Source organism: Chiloscyllium punctatum, chromosome 37 (genome assembly GCF_047496795.1).
Source record: "Chiloscyllium punctatum isolate Juve2018m chromosome 37, sChiPun1.3, whole genome shotgun sequence".
NCBI classification, from domain to species: domain Eukaryota; kingdom Metazoa; phylum Chordata; class Chondrichthyes; order Orectolobiformes; family Hemiscylliidae; genus Chiloscyllium; species Chiloscyllium punctatum.
In genome coordinates this window covers 73,018,653-73,040,612 of record NC_092775.1, presented here as the reverse complement: position 1 = coordinate 73,040,612, position 21,960 = coordinate 73,018,653, and positions in this window count along the sequence as shown.

The window sequence follows — 21,960 nt, the reverse complement described above, 5'->3', positions numbered from 1 at the left end:
GAGGGTGAGAAACAAAGGGGGAGAAACAGAGGGTCTGAAACAGAGGGGCTGAAACAGAGTGCGAGAAACAGAGGGTCTGAAACAGAGGGTCTGAAACAGAGGGGCTGAAACAGAGGGCGAGAAACAGAGGGTCTGAAACAGAGGGTCTGAAACAGAGGGTCTGAAACAGAGGGTGAGAAACAGAGTGTCTGAAACAGAGGGCTAGGAACAGAGGGTCTGAAACAGAGGGGCTGAAACAGAGGGCGCGAAACAGAGGGTCTGAAACAGAGGGTCTGACACAGAGGGTCTGACACAGAGGGTCTGAAACAGAGGCTCTGAAACAGAGGCTCTGACGCAGAGGGCGAGAAACAGAGGGTCTGAAGCAGACGGTCTCAAATAGAGGGTCTGAAACAGAGGGCGAGAAACAGAGGGTCTGAAACAGAGGGTCTGAAACAGAGGGTGAGAAACAGAGGGCGAGAAACACAGAGTCTGAAACAGAGGGGCTGAAAAAGAGGGCGAGAAACAGAGGGTCTGAAACAGAGGGCGAGAAACAGAGGGGCTGAAACAGAAGGTCTGATTCAGAGGGGCTGAAACAGAGTGCGAGAAACAGAGGGCGAGAAACAGAGGGCGAGAAACAGAGGGAGAGAAACAGAGGGTCTGAAACAGAGGGTCTGAAAGAAAGGGTCTGAAACAGATGGCGAGAAACAGAGGGCCAGAAACAGAGGGTCTGAAACAGAGGGTCTGACACAGAGGGTCTGACACAGAGGGTCTGAAACAGAGGCTCTGAAACAGAGGCTCTGACGCAGAGGGCGAGAAACAGAGGGTCTGAAGCAGAGGGTCTGAAATAGAGGGTCTGAAACAGAGGGCGAGAAACAGAGTGTCTGAAACAGAGGGTCTGAAACAGAGAGTCTGAAACAGAGGGTCTGAAACAGAGGGCGAGAAACAGAGGGCGAGGAACAGAGGGTCTGAAAAAGAGGGTCTGAAACAGAGGGTGAGAAACAGAGGGCGAGGAACAGAGGGTCTGACACAGAGGGTGTGAAACAGAGGGTCTGAAGCAGAGGGCGAGAAACAGAGTGTCTGAAACAGAGGGTCTGAAACAGAGGGGCTGAAACAGAGGGCGTGAAACAGAGGGACTGAAACAGAGGGTCTGACACAGAGGGTCTGAAACAGAGGGTCTGAAACAGAGGGTCTGAAGCAGAGGGCGAGAAACAGAGGGTCAGAAACAGAGGGTCTGAAACAGAGGGTCTGAAACAAAGGGCGAGAAACAGAGGGTCAGAAACAGAGGGTCTGAAACAGAGGGCGAGAAACAGAGGGCGAGAAACAGAGGGTCTGAAACAGAGGGGCTGAAACAGAGGGCGAGAAACAGAGGGTCTGAAACAGAGGGGCTGAAACAGAGGGTCTGAAACAGAGGGCGAGAAACAGAGGGTCTGAAACAGAGGGGCTGAAACAGAGGGCCCGAAACAGAGGGTCTGAAACAGAGGGTCTGAAACAGAGGGTCTGACACAGAGAGTCTGAAACAGAGGGTCTGAAACAGAGGGTCTGAAGCAGAGGGCGAGAAACAGAGGGTCTGAAACAGAGGGTCTGAAACAGAGGGTCTGAAACAGAGGGCGAGAAACAGAGGGTCAGAAACAGAGGGTCTGAAACAGAGGGCGAGAAACAGAGGGTCTGAAACAGAGGGTCTGAAACAGAATGGCTGAAACAGAGGGTCTGAAACAGAGGGTCTGAAACAGAGGGCGAGAAACAGAGGGTCTGAATCAGAGGGGCTGAAACAGAGGGCGCGAAACAGAGGGTCTGAAACAGAGGGTCTGAAACAGAGGGTCTGACACAGAGAGTCTGAAACAGAGGGTCTGAAACAGAGGGTCTGAAGCAGAGGGCGAGAAACAGAGGGTCTGAAACAGAGGGTCTGAAACAGAGGGTCTGAAACAGAGGGCGAGAAACAGAGGGTCAGAAACAGAGGGTCTGAAACAGAGTGCGAGAAACAGAGGGTCTGAAACAGAGGGTCTGAAACAGAGGGGCTGAAACAGAGGGCGATAAACAGAGGGCGAGAAACAGAGTGTCAGAAACAGAGGGTCTGAAACAGAGGGTGAGAAACAAAGGGCGAGGAACAGAGGGTCTGACACAGAGGGTCTGAAACAGAGGGTCTGAAGCAGAGGGCGAGAAACAGAGTGTCTGAAACAGAGGGTCTGAAACAGCGGGTCTGAAACAGAGGGGCTGATACAGAGGGCGAGAAACAGAGGGTCTGAAACAGAGGGGCTGAAACAGGGGGCGAGAAACAGAGGGTCTGAAACAGAGGGTCTCAAACAGAGGGTCTGAAACAGAGGGGCTGAAACAGAGGGCGCGAAACAGAGGGTCTGAAACAGGGGGTCTGACACAGAGGGTCTGACACAGAGGGTCTGAAACAGACGCTCTGAAACAGAGGCTCTGACTCAGAGGGCGAGAAACAGAGGGTCTGAAGCAGAGGGTCTGAAATAGAGGGTCTGAAACAGAGGGCGAGAAACAGAGGGTCTGAAACAGAGGGTCTGAAACAGAGGGCGAGAAACACAGAGTCTGAAACAGAGGGTCTGAAAAAGAGGGCGAAAAACAGAGGGTCTGAAACAGAGGGCGAGAAACAGAGGGGCTGAAACAGAAGGTCTGAAACAGAGGGGCTGAAACAGAGTGCGAGAAACAGAGGGCGAGAAACAGAGGGCGAGAAACAGAGGGCGAGAAACAGAGGGCGAGAAACAGAGGGTCTGAAACAAAGGTTCTGAAACAGAGGGGCTGAAACAGAGGGTCTGAAACAGAGGGTCTGAAACAGAGGGCGAGAAACAGAGGGTCTGAAACAGAGGGGCTGAAACAGAGGGCGCGAAACAGAGGGTCTGAAACAGAGGGTCTGAAACAGAGGGTCTGACACAGAGAGTCTGAAACAGAGGGTCTGAAACAGAGGGTCTGAAGCAGAGGGCGAGAAACAGAGGGTCTGAAACAGAGGGTCTGAAACAGAGGGTCTGAAACAGAGGGCGAGAAACAGAGGGTCAGAAACAGAGGGTCTGAAACAGAGGGCGAGAAACAGAGGGGCTGAAACAGAAGGTCTGAAACAGAGGGGCTGAAACAGAGTGCGAGAAACAGAGGGCGAGAAACAGAGGGCGAGAAACAGAGGGCGAGAAACAGAGGGCGAGAAACAGAGGGTCTGAAACAGAGGGTCTGAAACAGAGGGGCTGAAACAGAGGGTCTGAAACAGAGGGTCTGAAACAGAGGGCGAGAAACAGAGGGTCTGAAACAGAGGGGCTGAAACAGAGGGCGCGAAACAGAGGGTCTGAAACAGAGGGTCTGAAACAGAGGGTCTGACACAGAGAGTCTGAAACAGAGGGTCTGAAACAGAGGGTCTGAAGCAGAGGGCGAGAAACAGAGGGTCTGAAACAGAGGGTCTGAAACAGAGGGTCTGAAACAGAGGGTCTGAAGCAGAGGGCGAGAAACAGAGTGTCTGAAACAGAGGGTCTGAAACAGAGGGTCTGAAACAGAGGGGCTGAAACAGAGGGCGAGAAACAGAGGGTCTGAAACAGAGGGGCTGAAACAGAGGGGCTGAAACAGAGGGTGAGAAACAAAGGGGGAGAAACAGAGGGTCTGAAACAGAGGGGCTGAAACAGAGTGCGAGAAACAGAGGGTCTGAAACAGAGGGTCTGAAACAGAGGGGCTGAAACAGAGGGCGAGAAACAGAGGGTCTGAAACAGAGGGTCTGAAACAGAGGGTCTGAAACAGAGGGCGAGAAACAGAGTGTCTGAAACAGAGGGCTAGGAACAGAGGGTCTGAAACAGAGGGGCTGAAACAGAGGGCGCGAAACAGAGGGTCTGAAACAGAGGGTCTGACACAGAGGGTCTGACACAGAGGGTCTGAAACAGAGGCTCTGAAACAGAGGCTCTGACGCAGAGGGCGAGAAACAGAGGGTCTGAAGCAGACGGTCTGAAATAGAGGGTCTGAAACAGAGGGCGAGAAACAGAGGGTCTGAAACAGAGGGTCTGAAACAGAGGGCGAGAAACAGAGGGCGAGAAACACAGAGTCTGAAACAGAGGGGCTGAAAAAGAGGGCGAAAAACAGAGGGTCTGAAACAGAGGGCGAGAAACAGAGGGGCTGAAACAGAAGGTCTGATTCAGAGGGGCTGAAACAGAGTGCGAGAAACAGAGGGCGAGAAACAGAGGGCGAGAAACAGAGGGCGAGAAACAGAGGGCGAGAAACAGAGGGTCTGAAACAGAGGGTCTGAAACAAAGGGTCTGAAACAGATGGCGAGAAACAGAGGGCCAGAAACAGAGGGTCTGAAACAGAGGGTCTGACACAGAGGGTCTGACACAGAGGGTCTGAAACAGAGGCTCTGAAACAGAGGCTCTGACGCAGAGGGCGAGAAACAGAGGGTCTGAAGCAGACGGTCTGAAATAGAGGGTCTGAAACAGAGGGCGAGAAACAGAGGGTCTGAAACAGAGGGTCTGAAACAGAGGGCGAGAAACAGAGGGCGAGAAACACAGAGTCTGAAACAGAGGGGCTGAAAAAGAGGGCGAAAAACAGAGGGTCTGAAACAGAGGGCGAGAAACAGAGGGGCTGAAACAGAAGGTCTGATTCAGAGGGGCTGAAACAGAGTGCGAGAAACAGAGGGCGAGAAACAGAGGGCGAGAAACAGAGGGCGAGAAACAGAGGGCGAGAAACAGAGGGTCTGAAACAGAGGGTCTGAAACAAAGGGTCTGAAACAGATGGCGAGAAACAGAGGGCCTGAAACAGAGGGTCTGAAACAGAGGGTCTGAAACAGAGGGTCTGAAACAGAGGGCGAGAAACAGAGGGTCTGAAAGAGAGGGTCTTAAACAGAGGGTCTGAAACAGAGGGTCTGAAACAGAGGGCGAGAAACAGAGGGCGAGGAACAGAGGGTCTGAAACAGAGGGTCTGAAACAGAGGGTGAGAAACAGAGGGCGAGGAACAGAGGGTCTGACACAGAGGGTGTGAAACAGAGGGTCTGAAGCAGAGGGCGAGAAACAGAGTGTCTGAAACAGAGGGTCTGAAACAGAGGGTCTGAAACAGAGGGCGAGAAACAGAGGGTCTGAAACAGAGGGTCTGAAACAGAGGGGCTGAAACAGAGGGCGAGAAACAGAGGGTCTGAAACAGAGGGGCTGAAACAGGGGGCGAGAAACAGAGGGTCTGAAACAGAGGGTCTCAAACAGAGGGTCTCAAACAGAGGGCGAGAAACAGAGGGTTTGAAACAGAGGGTCTGAAACAGAGGGGATGAAACAGAGGGTGAGAAACAAAGGGGGAGAAACAGAAGGTCTGAAACAGAGGGGCTGAAACAGAGTGCGAGAAACAGGGGGTCTGAAACAGAGGGTCTGAAACAGCGGGGCTGAATCAGAGGGCGAGAAACAGAGGGTCTGAAACAGAGGGTCTGAAACAGAGGGTCTGAAACAGAGGGCGAGAAACAGAGTGTCTGAAACAGAGGGCTAGGAACAGAGGGTCTGAAACAGAGGGGCTGAAACAGAGGGCGCGAAACAGAGGGTCTGAAACAGGGGGTCTGACACAGAGGGTCTGACACAGAGGGTCTGAAACAGAGGCTCTGAAACAGAGGCTCTGACGCAGAGGGCGAGAAACAGAGGGTCTGAAGCAGAGGGTCTGAAATAGAGGGACTGAAACAGAGGGCGAGAAACAGAGGGTCTGAAACAGAGGTTCTGAAAAAGAGGGCGAAAAACAGAGGGTCTGAAACAGAGGGCGAGAAACAGAGGGTCTGAAACAGAAGGTCTGAAACAGAGGGGCTGAAACGGAGTGCGAGAAACAGAGGGCGAGAAACAGAGGGCGAGAAACAGAGGGCGAGAAACAGAGGGCGAGAAACAGAGGGTCTGAAACAGAGGGGCTGAAACAGAGGGGCTGAAACAGAGGGTCTGAAACAGAGGGTCTGAAACAGAGGGCGAGAAACAGAGGGTCTGAAACAGAGGGGCTGAAACAGAGGGCGCGAAACAGAGGGTCTGAAACAGAGGGTCTGAAACAGAGGGTCTGACACAGAGAGTCTGAAACAGAGGGTCTGAAACAGAGGGTCTGAAACAGAGGGCGAGAAACAGAGGGTCTGAAACAGAGGGGCTGAAACAGAGGGCGCGAAACAGAGGGTCTGAAACAGAGGGTCTGAAACAGAGGGTCTGACACAGAGAGTCTGAAACAGAGGGTCTGAAACAGAGGGTCTGAAGCAGAGGGTCTGAAACAGAGGGTCTGAAACAGATTGTCTGAAACAGAGGGTCTGAAACAGAGGGCGAGAAACAGAGGGTCAGAAACAGAGGGTCTGAAACAGAGGGCGAGAAACAGAGGGTCTGAAACAGAGGGTCTGAAACAGAGGGGCTGAAACAGAGGGCGATAAACAGAGGGCGATAAACAGAGTGTCAGAAACAGAGGGTCTGAAACAGAGGATGAGAAACAGAGGGCGAGGAACAGAGGGTCTGACACAGAGTTTCTGAAACAGAGGGTCTGAAGCAGAGGGCGAGAAACAGAGTGTCTGAAACAGAGGGTCTGAAACAGAGGGTCTGAAACAGAGGGGCTGAAACAGAGGGCGAGAAACAGAGGGTCTGAAACAGAGTGGCTGAAACAGGGGGCGAGAAACAGAGGGTCTGAAACAGAGGGTCTCAAACAGAGGGTCTGAAACAGAGGGTCTGAAACAGAGGGTCTGAAACAGAGGGGCTGAAACAGAGGGTGAGAAACAAAGGGGGAGAAACAGAGGGTCTGAAACAGAGGGGCTGAAACAGAGTGCGAGAAACAGAGGGTCTGAAACAGAGGGTCTGAAACAGAGGGGCTGAAACAGAGGGCGAGAAACAGAGGGTCTGAAACAGAGGGTCTGAAACAGAGGGTCTGAAACAGAGGGCGAGAAACAGAGTGTCTGAAACAGAGGGCTAGGAACAGAGGGTCTGAAACAGAGGGGCTGAAACAGAGGGCGCGAAACAGAGGGTCTGAAACAGAGGGTCTGACACAGAGGATCTGACACAGAGGGTCTGAAACAGAGGCTCTGAAACAGAGGCTCTGACGCAGAGGGCGAGAAACAGAGGGTCTGAAGCAGAGGGTCTGAAATAGAGGGTCTGAAACAGAGGGCGAGAAACAGAGGGTCTGAAACAGAGGGTCTGAAACAGAGGGCGAGAAACAGAGGGCGAGAAACACAGAGTCTGAAACAGAGGGGCTGAAAAAGAGGGCGAAAAACAGAGGGTCTGAAACAGAGGGCGAGAAACAGAGGGGCTGAAACAGAAGGTCTGAAACAGAGGGGCTGAAACAGAGTGCGAGAAACAGAGGGCGAGAAACAGAGGGCGAGAAACAGAGGGCGAGAAACAGAGGGCGAGAAACAGAGGGTCTGAAACAGAGGGTCTGAAACAAAGGGTCTGAAACAGATTGCGAGAAACAGAGGGCCTGAAACAGAGGGTGTGAAACAGAGGGTCTGAAACAGAGGGTCTGAAACAGAGGGTCTGAAACAGAGGGCGAGTAACAGAGGGTCTGAAAGAGAGGGTCTTAAACAGAGGGTCTGAAACAGAGGGTCTGAAACAGAGGGCGAGAAACAGAGGGCGAGGAACAGAGGGTCTGAAAAAGAGGGTCTGAAACAGAGGGTAAGAAACAGAGGGCGAGGAACAGAGGGTCTGACACAGAGGGTGTGAAACAGAGGGTCTGAAGCAGAGGGCGAGAAACAGAGTGTCTGAAACAGAGGGTCTGAAACAGAGAGTCTGAAACAGAGGGTCTGAAACAGAGGGCGAGAAACAGAGGGTCTGAAACAGAGGGTCTGAAACAGAGGGGCTGAAACAGAGGGCGAGAAACAGAGGGTCTGAAACAGAGGGGCTGAAACAGGGGGTCTCAAACAGAGGGTCTGAAACAGAGAGCGAGAAACAGAGGGTTTGAAACAGAGGGTCTGAAACAGAGGGGCTGAAACAGAGGGTGAGAAACAAAGGGGGAGAAACAGAAGGTCTGAAACAGAGGGGCTGAAACAGAGTGCGAGAAACAGGGGGTCTGAAACAGAGGGTCTGAAACAGCGGGGCTGAATCAGAGGGCGAGAAACAGAGGGTCTGAAACAGAGGGTCTGAAACAGATGGTCTGAAACAGAGGGCGAGAAACAGAGGGTCTGAAACAGAGGGCTAGGAACAGAGGGTCTGAAACAGAGGGGCTGAAACAGAGGGCGCGAAACAGAGGGTCTGAAACAGAGGGTCTGACACAGAGGGTCTGACACAGAGGGTCTGAAACAGAGGCTCTGAAAAAGAGGCTCTGACGCAGAGGGCGAGAAACAGAGGGTCTGAAGCAGAGGGTCTGAAATAGTAGGTCTGAAACAGAGGGCGAGAAACAGAGGGTCTGAAACAGAGGGTCTGAAACAGAGGGTGAGAAACAGAGGGCGAGAAACACAGAGTCTGAAACAGAGGGGCTGAAAAAGAGGGCGAAAAAATGAGTGTCTGAAACAGAGGGCGAGAAACAGAGGGCGAGAAACAGAGGGGCTGAAACAGAGGGTCTGATTCAGAGGGGCTGAAACAGAGTGCGAGAAACAGAGGGCGAGAAACAGAGGGCGAGAAACAGAGGGCGCGAAACAGAGGGTCTGAAACAGAGGGTCTGAAACAGAGGGTCTGAAACAGATGGCGAGAAACAGAGGGCCTGAAACAGAGGGTCTGAAACAGAGGGTCTGAAACAGAGGGTCTGAAACAGAGGGTCTGAAACAGAGGGCGAGAAACAGAGGGTCTGAAAGAGAGGGTCTTAAACAGAGGGTCTGAAACAGAGGGTCTGAAACAGAGGGCGAGAAACAGAGGGCGAGGAACAGAGGGTCTGAAACAGAGGGTCTGAAACAGAGGGTGAGAAACAGAGGGCGAGGAACAGAGGGTCTGACACAGAGGGTGTGAAACAGAGGGTCTGAAGCAGAGGGCGAGAAACAGAGTGTCTGAAACAGAGGGTCTGAAACAGAGAGTCTGAAACAGAGGGTCTGAAGCAGAGGGCGAGAAACAGAGGGTCTGAAACAGTGGGTCTGAAACAGAGGGGCTGAAACAGAGGGCGAGAAACAGAGGGTCTGAAACAGAAGGTCTGAAACAGAGGGTCTGAAGCAGAGGGCGAGAAACAGAGGGTATGAAACAGAGGGTCTGAAACAGAGCGGCTGAAACAGAGTGCGAGAAACAGAGGGTCTGAAACTGAGGGTCTGAAACAGAGGGTCTGAAACAGAGGGCGAGAAACAGAGGGTCTGAAACAGAGGGTCTGAAACAGAGGGTCGGAAGCAGAGGGCGAGAAACAGAGGGTCTGAAACAGAGGGTCTGAAACAGAGGGGCTGAAACAGAGGACGAGAAACAGAGGGTCTGAAACAGAGGGTCTGAAGCAGAGGGCGAGAAACAGAGGGTCTGAAACAGAGGGTCTGAAACAGAGGGGCTGAAACAGAGGTTCTGAAACAGAGGGCGAGAAAAAGAGAGTCTGATACAGAGGGTGAGAAACAGAGGGTCTGACACAGAGGGTCTGAAACAGAGGGGCTGAAACAGAGGGTGAGAAACAGAGGGTGAGAAACAGAGGGCGAGAAACAGAGGGTCTGAAACAGAGGGCGAGAAACAGAGGGCGAGAAACAGAGGGTCTGAAACAGAGGGTCTGAAAGTGAGGGGCTGAAACAGAGGGCGAGAAACAGAGGGCGAGGAACAGAGGGCGAGGAACAGAGGGACTGAAACAGAGGGGCTGAAAAAGAGGGCGCGAAACAGAGGGTCTGAAACAGACGGTCTGACACAGAGGGTCTGAAACAGAGGGTCTGAAACAGTGGGTCTGAAGCAGCGGGCGAGAAACAGAGGGTCTGAAACAGAGGGGCTGAAACAGAGGGCGCGAAACAGAGGGTCTGAAACAGAGGGTCTGAAACAGAGGGTCTGAAACAGAGGGCGAGAAACAGAGGGTCTGAAACAGAGGGGCTGAAACAGAGGGCGCGAAACAGAGGGTCTGAAACAGAGGGTCTGACACAGAGGGTCTGACACAGGGGGTCTGAAACAGAGGCTCTGAAACAGAGGGCGAGAAACAGAGGGTCTGAAGCAGAGGGTCTGAAATAGTAGGTCTGAAATAAAGGGCGAGAAACAGAGGGTCTGAAACAGAGGGCGAGAAACAGAGGGCGAGAAACACAGAGTCTGAAACAGAGGGGCTGAAAAAGAGGGCGAAAACCAGAGGGTCTGAAACAGAGGGCGAGAACCAGAGGGCGAGAAACAGAGGGGCTGAAACAGAGGGTGAGAAACATAGGGCGAGGAACTGAGGGTCTGACACAGAGGGTGTGAAACAGAGGGTCTGAAACAGAGGGCTAGGAACAGAGGGTCTGAAACAGAGGGGCTGAAACAGAGGGCGCGAAACAGAGGGTCTGAAACAGAGGGTCTGACACAGAGGGTCTGAAACAGAGGGTCTGAAACAGAGAGTCTGAAACAGAGGGTCTGAAACAGAGGGCGAGAAACAGAGGGTCGGAAACAGAGGGTCTGAAACAGAGGGGCTGAAACAGAGGGCGAGAAACAGAGGGTCTGAAACAGAGGGGCTGAAACAGGGGGCGAGAAACAGAGGGTCTGAAACAGAGGGTCTCAAACAGAGGGTCTGAAACAGAGGGCGAGAAACAGAGGGTTTGAAACAGAGGGTCTGAAACAGAGGGGCTGAAACAGAGGGTGAGAAACAAAGGGGGAGAAACAGAAGGTCTGAAACAGAGGGGCTGAAACAGAGTGCGAGAAACAGGGGGTCTGAAACAGAGTGTCTGAAACAGCGGGGCTGAATCAGAGGGCGAGAAACAGAGGGTCTGAAACAGAGGGTCTGAAACAGAGGGCGAGAAACAGAGGGTCTGAAACAGAGGGCTAGGAACAGAGGGTCTGAAACAGAGGGGCTGAAACAGAGGGCGCGAAACAGAGGGTCTGAAACAGAGGGTCTGACACAGAGGGTCTGACACAGAGGGTCTGAAACAGAGGGTCTGAAACAGAGGGCGAGAAACAGAGGGTCTGAAACAGAGGGGCTGAAACAGAGGGCGCGAAACAGAGGGTCTGAAACAGAGGGCCTGAAACAGAGGGTCTGACACAGAGAGTCTGAAACAGAGGGTCTGAAACAGAGGGTCTGAAGCAGAGGGCGAGAAACAGAGGGTCTGAAACAGAGGGTCTGAAACAGAGGGTCTGAAACAGAGGGCGAGAAACAGAGGGTCAGAAACAGAGGGTCTGAAACAGAGGGCGAGAAACAGAGGGTCTGAAACAGAGGGTCTGAAACAGAGGGGCTGAAACAGAGGGCGATAAACAGAGGGCGAGAAACAGAGGGTCAGAAACTGAGTGTCTGAAACAGAGGGTGAGAAACAGAGGGCGAGGAACAGAGGGTCAGACACAGAGGGTCTGAAACAGAGGGTCTGAAGCAGAGGGCGAGAAACAGAGTGTCTGAAACAGAGGGTCTGAAACAGAGGGTCTGAAACAGAGGGTCTGAAACAGAGGGCGAGAAACAGAGGGTCTGAAACAGAGGGGCTGAAACAGGGGGCAAGAAACAGAGGGTCTGAAACAGACGGTCTCAAACAGAGGGTCTGAAACAGAGGGTCTGAAACAGAGGATCTGAAACAGAGGGGCTGAAACAGAGGGTGAGAAACAAAGGGGGAGAAACAGAGGGTCTGAAACAGAGGGGCTGAAACAGAGTGCGAGAAACAGAGGGTCTGAAACAGAGGGTCTGAAGCAGAGGGCGAGAAACAGAGGGTCTGAAACAGATTGTCTGAAACAGAGGGTCTGAAACAGAGGGCGAGAAACAGAGGGTCAGAAACAGAGGGTCTGAAACAGAGGGCGAGAAACAGAGGGTCTGAAACAGAGGGTCTGAAACAGAGGGGCTGAAACAGAGGGCGATAAACAGAGGGCGATAAACAGAGTGTCAGAAACAGAGGGTCTGAAACAGAGGATGAGAAACAGAGGGCGAGGAACAGAGGGTCTGACACAGAGTTTCTGAAACAGAGGGTCTGAAGCAGAGGGCGAGAAACAGAGTGTCTGAAACAGAGGGTCTGAAACAGAGGGTCTGAAACAGAGGGGCTGAAACAGAGGGCGAGAAACAGAGGGTCTGAAACAGAGTGGCTGAAACAGGGGGCGAGAAACAGAGGGTCTGAAACAGAGGGTCTCAAACAGAGGGTCTGAAACAGAGGGTCTGAAACAGAGGGTCTGAAACAGAGGGGCTGAAACAGAGGGTGAGAAACAAAGGGGGAGAAACAGAGGGTCTGAAACAGAGGGGCTGAAACAGAGTGCGAGAAACAGAGGGTCTGAAACAGAGGGTCTGAAACAGAGGGGCTGAAACAGAGGGCGAGAAACAGAGGGTCTGAAACAGAGGGTCTGAAACAGAGGGTCTGAAACAGAGGGCGAGAAACAGAGTGTCTGAAACAGAGGGCTAGGAACAGAGGGTCTGAAACAGAGGGGCTGAAACAGAGGGCGCGAAACAGAGGGTCTGAAACAGAGGGTCTGACACAGAGGATCTGACACAGAGGGTCTGAAACAGAGGCTCTGAAACAGAGGCTCTGACGCAGAGGGCGAGAAACAGAGGGTCTGAAGCAGAGGGTCTGAAATAGAGGGTCTGAAACAGAGGGCGAGAAACAGAGGGTCTGAAACAGAGGGTCTGAAACAGAGGGCGAGAAACAGAGGGCGAGAAACACAGAGTCTGAAACAGAGGGGCTGAAAAAGAGGGCGAAAAACAGAGGGTCTGAAACAGAGGGCGAGAAACAGAGGGGCTGAAACAGAAGGTCTGAAACAGAGGGGCTGAAACAGAGTGCGAGAAACAGAGGGCGAGAAACAGAGGGCGAGAAACAGAGGGCGAGAAACAGAGGGCGAGAAACAGAGGGTCTGAAACAGAGGGTCTGAAACAAAGGGTCTGAAACAGATTGCGAGAAACAGAGGGCCTGAAACAGAGGGTGTGAAACAGAGGGTCTGAAACAGAGGGTCTGAAACAGAGGGTCTGAAACAGAGGGCGAGTAACAGAGGGTCTGAAAGAGAGGGTCTTAAACAGAGGGTCTGAAACAGAGGGTCTGAAACAGAGGGCGAGAAACAGAGGGCGAGGAACAGAGGGTCTGAAAAAGAGGGTCTGAAACAGAGGGTAAGAAACAGAGGGCGAGGAACAGAGGGTCTGACACAGAGGGTGTGAAACAGAGGGTCTGAAGCAGAGGGCGAGAAACAGAGTGTCTGAAACAGAGGGTCTGAAACAGAGAGTCTGAAACAGAGGGTCTGAAACAGAGGGCGAGAAACAGAGGGTCTGAAACAGAGGGTCTGAAACAGAGGGGCTGAAACAGAGGGCGAGAAACAGAGGGTCTGAAACAGAGGGGCTGAAACAGGGGGTCTCAAACAGAGGGTCTGAAACAGAGAGCGAGAAACAGAGGGTTTGAAACAGAGGGTCTGAAACAGAGGGGCTGAAACAGAGGGTGAGAAACAAAGGGGGAGAAACAGAAGGTCTGAAACAGAGGGGCTGAAACAGAGTGCGAGAAACAGGGGGTCTGAAACAGAGGGTCTGAAACAGCGGGGCTGAATCAGAGGGCGAGAAACAGAGGGTCTGAAACAGAGGGTCTGAAACAGATGGTCTGAAACAGAGGGCGAGAAACAGAGGGTCTGAAACAGAGGGCTAGGAACAGAGGGTCTGAAACAGAGGGGCTGAAACAGAGGGCGCGAAACAGAGGGTCTGAAACAGAGGGTCTGACACAGAGGGTCTGACACAGAGGGTCTGAAACAGAGGCTCTGAAAAAGAGGCTCTGACGCAGAGGGCGAGAAACAGAGGGTCTGAAGCAGAGGGTCTGAAATAGTAGGTCTGAAACAGAGGGCGAGAAACAGAGGGTCTGAAACAGAGGGTCTGAAACAGAGGGTGAGAAACAGAGGGCGAGAAACACAGAGTCTGAAACAGAGGGGCTGAAAAAGAGGGCGAAAAAATGAGTGTCTGAAACAGAGGGCGAGAAACAGAGGGCGAGAAACAGAGGGGCTGAAACAGAGGGTCTGATTCAGAGGGGCTGAAACAGAGTGCGAGAAACAGAGGGCGAGAAACAGAGGGCGAGAAACAGAGGGCGCGAAACAGAGGGTCTGAAACAGAGGGTCTGAAACAGAGGGTCTGAAACAGATGGCGAGAAACAGAGGGCCTGAAACAGAGGGTCTGAAACAGAGGGTCTGAAACAGAGGGTCTGAAACAGAGGGTCTGAAACAGAGGGCGAGAAACAGAGGGTCTGAAAGAGAGGGTCTTAAACAGAGGGTCTGAAACAGAGGGTCTGAAACAGAGGGCGAGAAACAGAGGGCGAGGAACAGAGGGTCTGAAACAGAGGGTCTGAAACAGAGGGTGAGAAACAGAGGGCGAGGAACAGAGGGTCTGACACAGAGGGTGTGAAACAGAGGGTCTGAAGCAGAGGGCGAGAAACAGAGTGTCTGAAACAGAGGGTCTGAAACAGAGAGTCTGAAACAGAGGGTCTGAAGCAGAGGGCGAGAAACAGAGGGTCTGAAACAGTGGGTCTGAAACAGAGGGGCTGAAACAGAGGGCGAGAAACAGAGGGTCTGAAACAGAAGGTCTGAAACAGAGGGTCTGAAGCAGAGGGCGAGAAACAGAGGGTATGAAACAGAGGGTCTGAAACAGAGCGGCTGAAACAGAGTGCGAGAAACAGAGGGTCTGAAACTGAGGGTCTGAAACAGAGGGTCTGAAACAGAGGGCGAGAAACAGAGGGTCTGAAACAGAGGGTCTGAAACAGAGGGTCGGAAGCAGAGGGCGAGAAACAGAGGGTCTGAAACAGAGGGTCTGAAACAGAGGGGCTGAAACAGAGGACGAGAAACAGAGGGTCTGAAACAGAGGGTCTGAAGCAGAGGGCGAGAAACAGAGGGTCTGAAACAGAGGGTCTGAAACAGAGGGGCTGAAACAGAGGTTCTGAAACAGAGGGCGAGAAAAAGAGAGTCTGATACAGAGGGTGAGAAACAGAGGGTCTGACACAGAGGGTCTGAAACAGAGGGGCTGAAACAGAGGGTGAGAAACAGAGGGTGAGAAACAGAGGGCGAGAAACAGAGGGTCTGAAACAGAGGGCGAGAAACAGAGGGCGAGAAACAGAGGTTCTGAAACAGAGGGTCTGAAAGTGAGGGGCTGAAACAGAGGGCGAGAAACAGAGGGCGAGGAACAGAGGGCGAGGAACAGAGGGACTGAAACAGAGGGGCTGAAAAAGAGGGCGCGAAACAGAGGGTCTGAAACAGACGGTCTGACACAGAGGGTCTGAAACAGAGGGTCTGAAACAGTGGGTCTGAAGCAGCGGGCGAGAAACAGAGGGTCTGAAACAGAGGGGCTGAAACAGAGGGCGCGAAACAGAGGGTCTGAAACAGAGGGTCTGAAACAGAGGGCGAGAAACAGAGGGTCTGAAACAGAGGGGCTGAAACAGAGGGCGCGAAACAGAGGGTCTGAAACAGAGGGTCTGACACAGAGGGTCTGACACAGGGGGTCTGAAACAGAGGCTCTGAAACAGAGGGCGAGAAACAGAGGGTCTGAAGCAGAGGGTCTGAAATAGTAGGTCTGAAATAAAGGGCGAGAAACAGAGGGTCTGAAACAGAGGGCGAGAAACAGAGGGCGAGAAACACAGAGTCTGAAACAGAGGGGCTGAAAAAGAGGGCGAAAACCAGAGGGTCTGAAACAGAGGGCGAGAACCAGAGGGCGAGAAACAGAGGGGCTGAAACAGAGGGTGAGAAACATAGGGCGAGGAACTGAGGGTCTGACACAGAGGGTGTGAAACAGAGGGTCTGAAACAGAGGGCTAGGAACAGAGGGTCTGAAACAGAGGGGCTGAAACAGAGGGCGCGAAACAGAGGGTCTGAAACAGTGGGTCTGACACAGAGGGTCTGAAACAGAGGGTCTGAAACAGAGAGTCTGAAACAGAGGGTCTGAAACAGAGGGCGAGAAACAGAGGGTCGGAAACAGAGGGTCTGAAACAGAGGGGCTGAAACAGAGGGCGAGAAACAGAGGGTCTGAAACAGAGGGGCTGAAACAGGGGGCGAGAAACAGAGGGTCTGAAACAGAGGGTCTCAAACAGAGGGTCTGAAACAGAGGGCGAGAAACAGAGGGTTTGAAACAGAGGGTCTGAAACAGAGGGGCTGAAACAGAGGGTGAGAAACAAAGGGGGAGAAACAGAAGGTCTGAAACAGAGGGGCTGAAACAGAGTGCGAGAAACAGGGGGTCTGAAACAGAGTGTCTGAAACAGCGGGGCTGAATCAGAGGGCGAGAAACAGAGGGTCTGAAACAGAGGGTCTGAAACAGAGGGCGAGAAACAGAGGGTCTGAAACAGAGGGCTAGGAACAGAGGGTCTGAAACAGAGGGGCTGAAACAGAGGGCGCGAAACAGAGGGTCTGAAACAGAGGGTCTGACACAGAGGGTCTGACACAGAGGGTCTGAAACAGAGGGTCTGAAACAGAGGGCGAGAAACAGAGGGTCTGAAACAGAGGGGCTGAAACAGAGGGCGCGAAACAGAGGGTCTGAAACAGAGGGCCTGAAACAGAGGGTCTGACACAGAGAGTCTGAAACAGAGGGTCTGAAACAGAGGGTCTGAAGCAGAGGGCGAGAAACAGAGGGTCAGAAACAGAGGGTCTGAAACAGAGGGCGAGAAACAGAGGGTCTGAAACAGAGGGTCTGAAACAGAGGGGCTGAAACAGAGGGCGATAAACAGAGGGCGAGAAACAGAGGGTCAGAAACTGAGTGTCTGAAACAGAGGGTGAGAAACAGAGGGCGAGGAACAGAGGGTCAGACACAGAGGGTCTGAAACAGAGGGTCTGAAGCAGAGGGCGAGAAACAGAGTGTCTGAAACAGAGGGTCTGAAACAGAGGGTCTGAAACAGAGGGTCTGAAACAGAGGGCGAGAAACAGAGGGTCTGAAACAGAGGGGCTGAAACAGGGGGCGAGAAACAGAGGGTCTGAAACAGACGGTCTCAAACAGAGGGTCTGAAACAGAGGGTCTGAAACAGAGGATCTGAAACAGAGGGGCTGAAACAGAGGGTGAGAAACAAAGGGGGAGAAACAGAGGGTCTGAAACAGAGGGGCTGAAACAGAGTGCGAGAAACAGAGGGTCTGAAACAGAGGGTCTGAAACAGAGGGGCTGAAACAGAGGGCGAGAAACAGAGGGTCTGAAACAGAGGGTCTGAAACAGAGGGTCTGAAACAGAGGGCGAGAAACAGAGTGTCTGAAACAGAGGGCTAGGAACAGAGGGTCTGAAACAGAGGGGCTGAAACAGAGGGCGCGAAACAGAGGGTCTGAAACAGAGGGTCTGACACAGAGGGTCTGACACAGAGGGTCTGAAACAGAGGCTCTGAAACAGAGGGCGCGAAACAGAGGGTCTGAAACAGAGGGGCTGAAACAGAGGGCGCGAAACAGAGGGTCTGAAACAGAGGGTCTGAAACAGAGGGGCTGAAACAGAGGGCGATAAACAGAGGGCGAGAAACAGAGGGTCAGAAACTGAGTGTCTGAAACAGAGGGTGAGAAACAGAGGGCGAGGAACAGAGGGTCAGACACAGAGGGTCTGAAACAGAGGGTCTGAAGCAGAGGGCGAGAAACAGAGTGTCTGAAACAGAGGGTCTGAAACAGAGGGTCTGAAACAGAGGGTCTGAAACAGAGGGCGAGAAACAGAGGGTCTGAAACAGAGGGGCTGAAACAGGGGGCGAGAAACAGAGGGTCTGAAACAGACGGTCTCAAACAGAGGGTCTGAAACAGAGGGTCTGAAACAGAGGATCTGAAACAGAGGGGCTGAAACAGAGGGTGAGAAACAAAGGGGGAGAAACAGAGGGTCTGAAACAGAGGGGCTGAAACAGAGTGCGAGAAACAGAGGGTCTGAAACAGAGGGTCTGAAACAGAGGGGCTGAAACAGAGGGCGAGAAACAGAGGGTCTGAAACAGAGGGTCTGAAACAGAGGGTCTGAAACACAGGGCGAGAAACAGAGTGTCTGAAACAGAGGGCTAGGAACAGAGGGTCTGAAACAGAGGGGCTGAAACAGAGGGCGCGAAACAGAGGGTCTGAAACAGAGGGTCTGACACAGAGGGTCTGACACAGAGGGTCTGAAACAGAGGCTCTGAAACAGAGGCTCTGACGCAGAGGGCGAGAAACAGAGGGTCTGAAGCAGACGGTCTGAAATAGAGGGTCTGAAACAGAGGGCGAGAAACAGAGGGTCTGAAACAGAGGGTCTGAAACAGAGGGCGAGAAACAGAGGGCGAGAAACACAGAGTCTGAAACAGAGGGGCTGAAAAAGAGGGCGAAAAACAGAGGGTCTGAAACAGAGGGCGAGAAACAGAGGGGCTGAAACAGAAGGTCTGATTCAGAGGGGCTGAAACAGAGTGCGAGAAACAGAGGGCGAGAAACAGAGGGCGAGAAACAGAGGGCGAGAAACAGAGGGCGAGAAACAGAGGGTCTGAAACAGAGGGTCTGAAACAAAGGGTCTGAAACAGATGGCGAGAAACAGAGGGCCTGAAACAGAGGGTCTGAAACAGAGGGTCTGAAACAGAGGGTCTGAAACAGAGGGTCTGAAACAGAGGGCGAGAAACAGAGGGTCTGAAAGAGAGGGTCTTAAACAGAGGGTCTGAAACAGAGGGTCTGAAACAGAGGGCGAGAAACAGAGGGCGAGGAACAGAGGGTCTGAAACAGAGGGTCTGAAACAGAGGGTGAGAAACAGAGGGCGAGGAACAGAGGGTCTTACACAGAGGGTGTGAAACAGAGGGTCTGAAGCAGAGGGCGAGAAACAGAGTGTCTGAAACAGAGGGTCTGAAACAGAGAGTCTGAAACAGAGGGTCTGAAACAGAGGGCGAGAAACAGAGGGTCTGAAACAGAGGGTCTGAAACAGAGGGGCTGAAACAGAGGGCGAGAAACAGAGGGTCTTAAACAGAGGGGCTGAAACAGGGGGCGAGAAACAGAGGGTCTGAAACAGAGGGTCTCAAACAGAGGGTCTGAAACAGAGGGCGTGAAACAGAGGGTTTGAAACAGACGGTCTGAAACAGAGGGGATGAAACAGAGGGTGAGAAACAAAGGGGGAGAAACAGAAGGTCTGAAACAGAGGGGCTGAAACAGAGTGCGAGAAACAGGGGGTCTGAAACAGAGGGTCTGAAACAGCGGGGCTGAATCAGAGGGCGAGAAACAGAGGGTCTGAAACAGAGGGTCTGAAACAGAGGGTCTGAAACAGAGGGCGAGAAACAGAGGGTCTGAAACAGAGGGCGCGAAACAGAGGGTCTGAAACAGGGGGTCTCACACAGAGGGTCTGACACGGAGGGTCTGAAACAGAGGCTCTGAAACAGAGGCTCTGACGCAGAGGGCGAGAAACAGAGGGTCTGAAGCAGAGGGTCTGAAATAGAGGGTCTGAAACAGAGGGCGAGAAACAGAGGGTCTGAAACAGAGGGTCTGAAACAGAGGGCGAGAAACAGAGGGCGAGAAACAGAGGGTCTGAAACAGAGGGCGAGAAACAGAGGGTCTGAAACAGAAGGTCTGAAACAGAGGGGCTGAAACGGAGTGCGAGAAACAGAGGGCGAGAAACAGAGGGCGAGAAACAGAGGGCGAGAAACAGAGGGCGAGAAACAGAGGGTCTGAAACAGAGGGGCTGAAACAGAGGGGCTGAAACAGAGGGTCTGAAACAGAGGGTCTGAAACAGAGGGCGAGAAACAGAGGGTCTGAAACAGAGGGGCTGAAACAGAGGGCGCGAAACAGAGGGTCTGAAACAGAGGGTCTGAAACAGAGGGTCTGACACAGAGAGTCTGAAACAGAGGGTCTGAAACAGAGGGTCTGAAACAGAGGGCGAGAAACAGAGGGTCTGAAACAGAGGGGCTGAAACAGAGGGCGCGAAACAGAGGGTCTGAAACAGAGGGTCTGAAACAGAGGGTCTGACACAGAGAGTCTGAAACAGAGGGTCTGAAACAGAGGGTCTGAAGCAGAGGGCGAGAAACAGAGAGTCTGAAACAGAGGGTCTGAAACAGAGGGTCTGAAACAGAGGGCGAGAAACAGATGGTCAGAAACAGAGGGTCTGAAACAGAGGGCGAGAAACAGAGGGTCTGAAACAGAGGGTCTGAAACAGAGGGGCTGAAACAGAGGGCGATAAACAGAGGGCGAGAAACAGAGTGTCAGAAACAGAGGGTCTGAAACAGAGGGTGAGAAACAGAGGGCGAGGAACAGAGGGTCTGACACAGAGGGTCTGAAACAGAGGGTCTGAAGCAGAGGGCGAGAAACAGAGTGTCTGAAACAGAGGGTCTGAAACAGAGGGTCTGAACAGAGGGGCTGAAACAGAGGGCGAGAAACAGAGGGTCTGAAACAGAGGGGCTGAAACAGGGGGCGAGAAACAGAGGGTCTGAAACAGAGGGTCTCAAACAGAGGGTCTGAAACAGAGGGCGAGAAACAGAGGGTCTGAAACAGAGGGGCTGAAACAGAGGGTGAGAAACAAAGGGGGAGAAACCGAGGGTCTGAAACAGAGGGGCTGAAACAGAGTGCGAGAAACAGCGGGTCTGAAACAGAGGGTCTGAAACAGAGGGGCTGAAACAGAGGGCGAGAAACAGAGAGTCTGAAACAGAGGGTCTGAAACAGAGGGCGAGAAACAGAGGGCGAGAAACAGAGTGTCTGAAACAGAGGGCTAGGAACAGAGGGTCTGAAACAGAGGGGCTGAAACAGAGGGCGCGAAACAGAGGGTCTGAAACAGAGGGTCTGACACAGAGGATCTGACACAGAGGGTCTGAAACAGAGGCTCTGAAACAGAGGCTCTGACGCAGAGGGCGAGAAACAGAGGGTCTGAAGCAGAGGGTCTGAAATAGAGGGTCTAAAACAGAGTGCGAGAAACAGAGGGTCTGAAACAGAGGGTCTGAAACAGAGGGCGAGAAACAGAGGGCGAGAAACACAGAGTCTGAAACAGAGGGGCTGAAAAAGAGGGCGAAAAACAGAGGGTCTGAAACAGAGGGCGAGAAACAGAGGGGCTGAAACAGAAGGTCTGAAACAGAGGGGCTGAAACAGAGTGCGAGAAACAGAGGGCGAGAAACAGAGGGCGAGAAACAGAGGGCGAGAAACAGAGGGCGAGAAACAGAGGGTCTGAAACAGAGGGTCTGAAACAAAGGGTCTGAAACAGATGGCGAGAAACAGAGGGCCTGAAACAGAGGGTGTGAAACAGAGGGTGTGAAACAGAGGGTCTGAAACAGAAGGTCTGAAACAGAGGGCGAGAAACAGAGGGTCTGAAAGAGAGGGTCTTAAACAGAGGGTCTGAAACAGAGGGTCTGAAACAGAGGGCGAGAAACAGAGGGCGAGGAACAGAGGGTCTGAAACAGAGGGTCTGAAACAGAGGGTGAGAAACAGAGGGCGAGGAACAGAGGGTCTGACACAGAGGGTGTGAAACAGAGGGTCTGAAGCAGAGGGCGAGAAACAGAGTGTCTGAAACAGAGGGTCTGAAACAGAGAGTCTGAAACAGAGGGTCTGAAACAGTGGGCGAGAAACAGAGGGTCTGAAACAGAGGGTCTGAAACAGAGGGGCTGAAACAGAGGGCGAGAAACAGAGGGTCTGAAACAGAGGGGCTGAAACAGGGGGCGAGAAACAGAGGGTCTGAAACAGAGGGTCTCAAACAGAGGGTCTGAAACAGAGGGCGAGAAACAGAGGGTTTGAAACAGAGGGTCCGAAACAGAGGGGCTGAAACAGAGGGTGAGAAACAAAGGGGGAGAAACAGAAGGTCTGAAACAGAGGGGCTGAAACAGAGTGCGAGAAACAGGGGGTCTGAAACAGAGGGTCTGAAACAGCGGGGCTGAATCAGAGGGCGAGAAACAGAGGGTCTGAAACAGAGGGTCTGAAACAGATGGTCTGAAACAGAGGGCGAGAAACAGAGGGTCTGAAACAGAGGGCTAGGAACAGAGGGTCTGAAACAGAGGGGCTGAAACAGAGGGCGCGAAACAGAGGGTCTGAAACAGAGGGTCTGACACAGAGGGTCTGACACAGAGGGTCTGAAACAGAGGCTCTGAAAAAGAGGCTCTGACGCAGAGGGCGAGAAACAGAGGGTCTGAAGCAGAGGGTCTGAAATAGTAGGTCTGAAACAGAGGGCGAGAAACAGAGGGTCTGAAACAGAGGGTCTG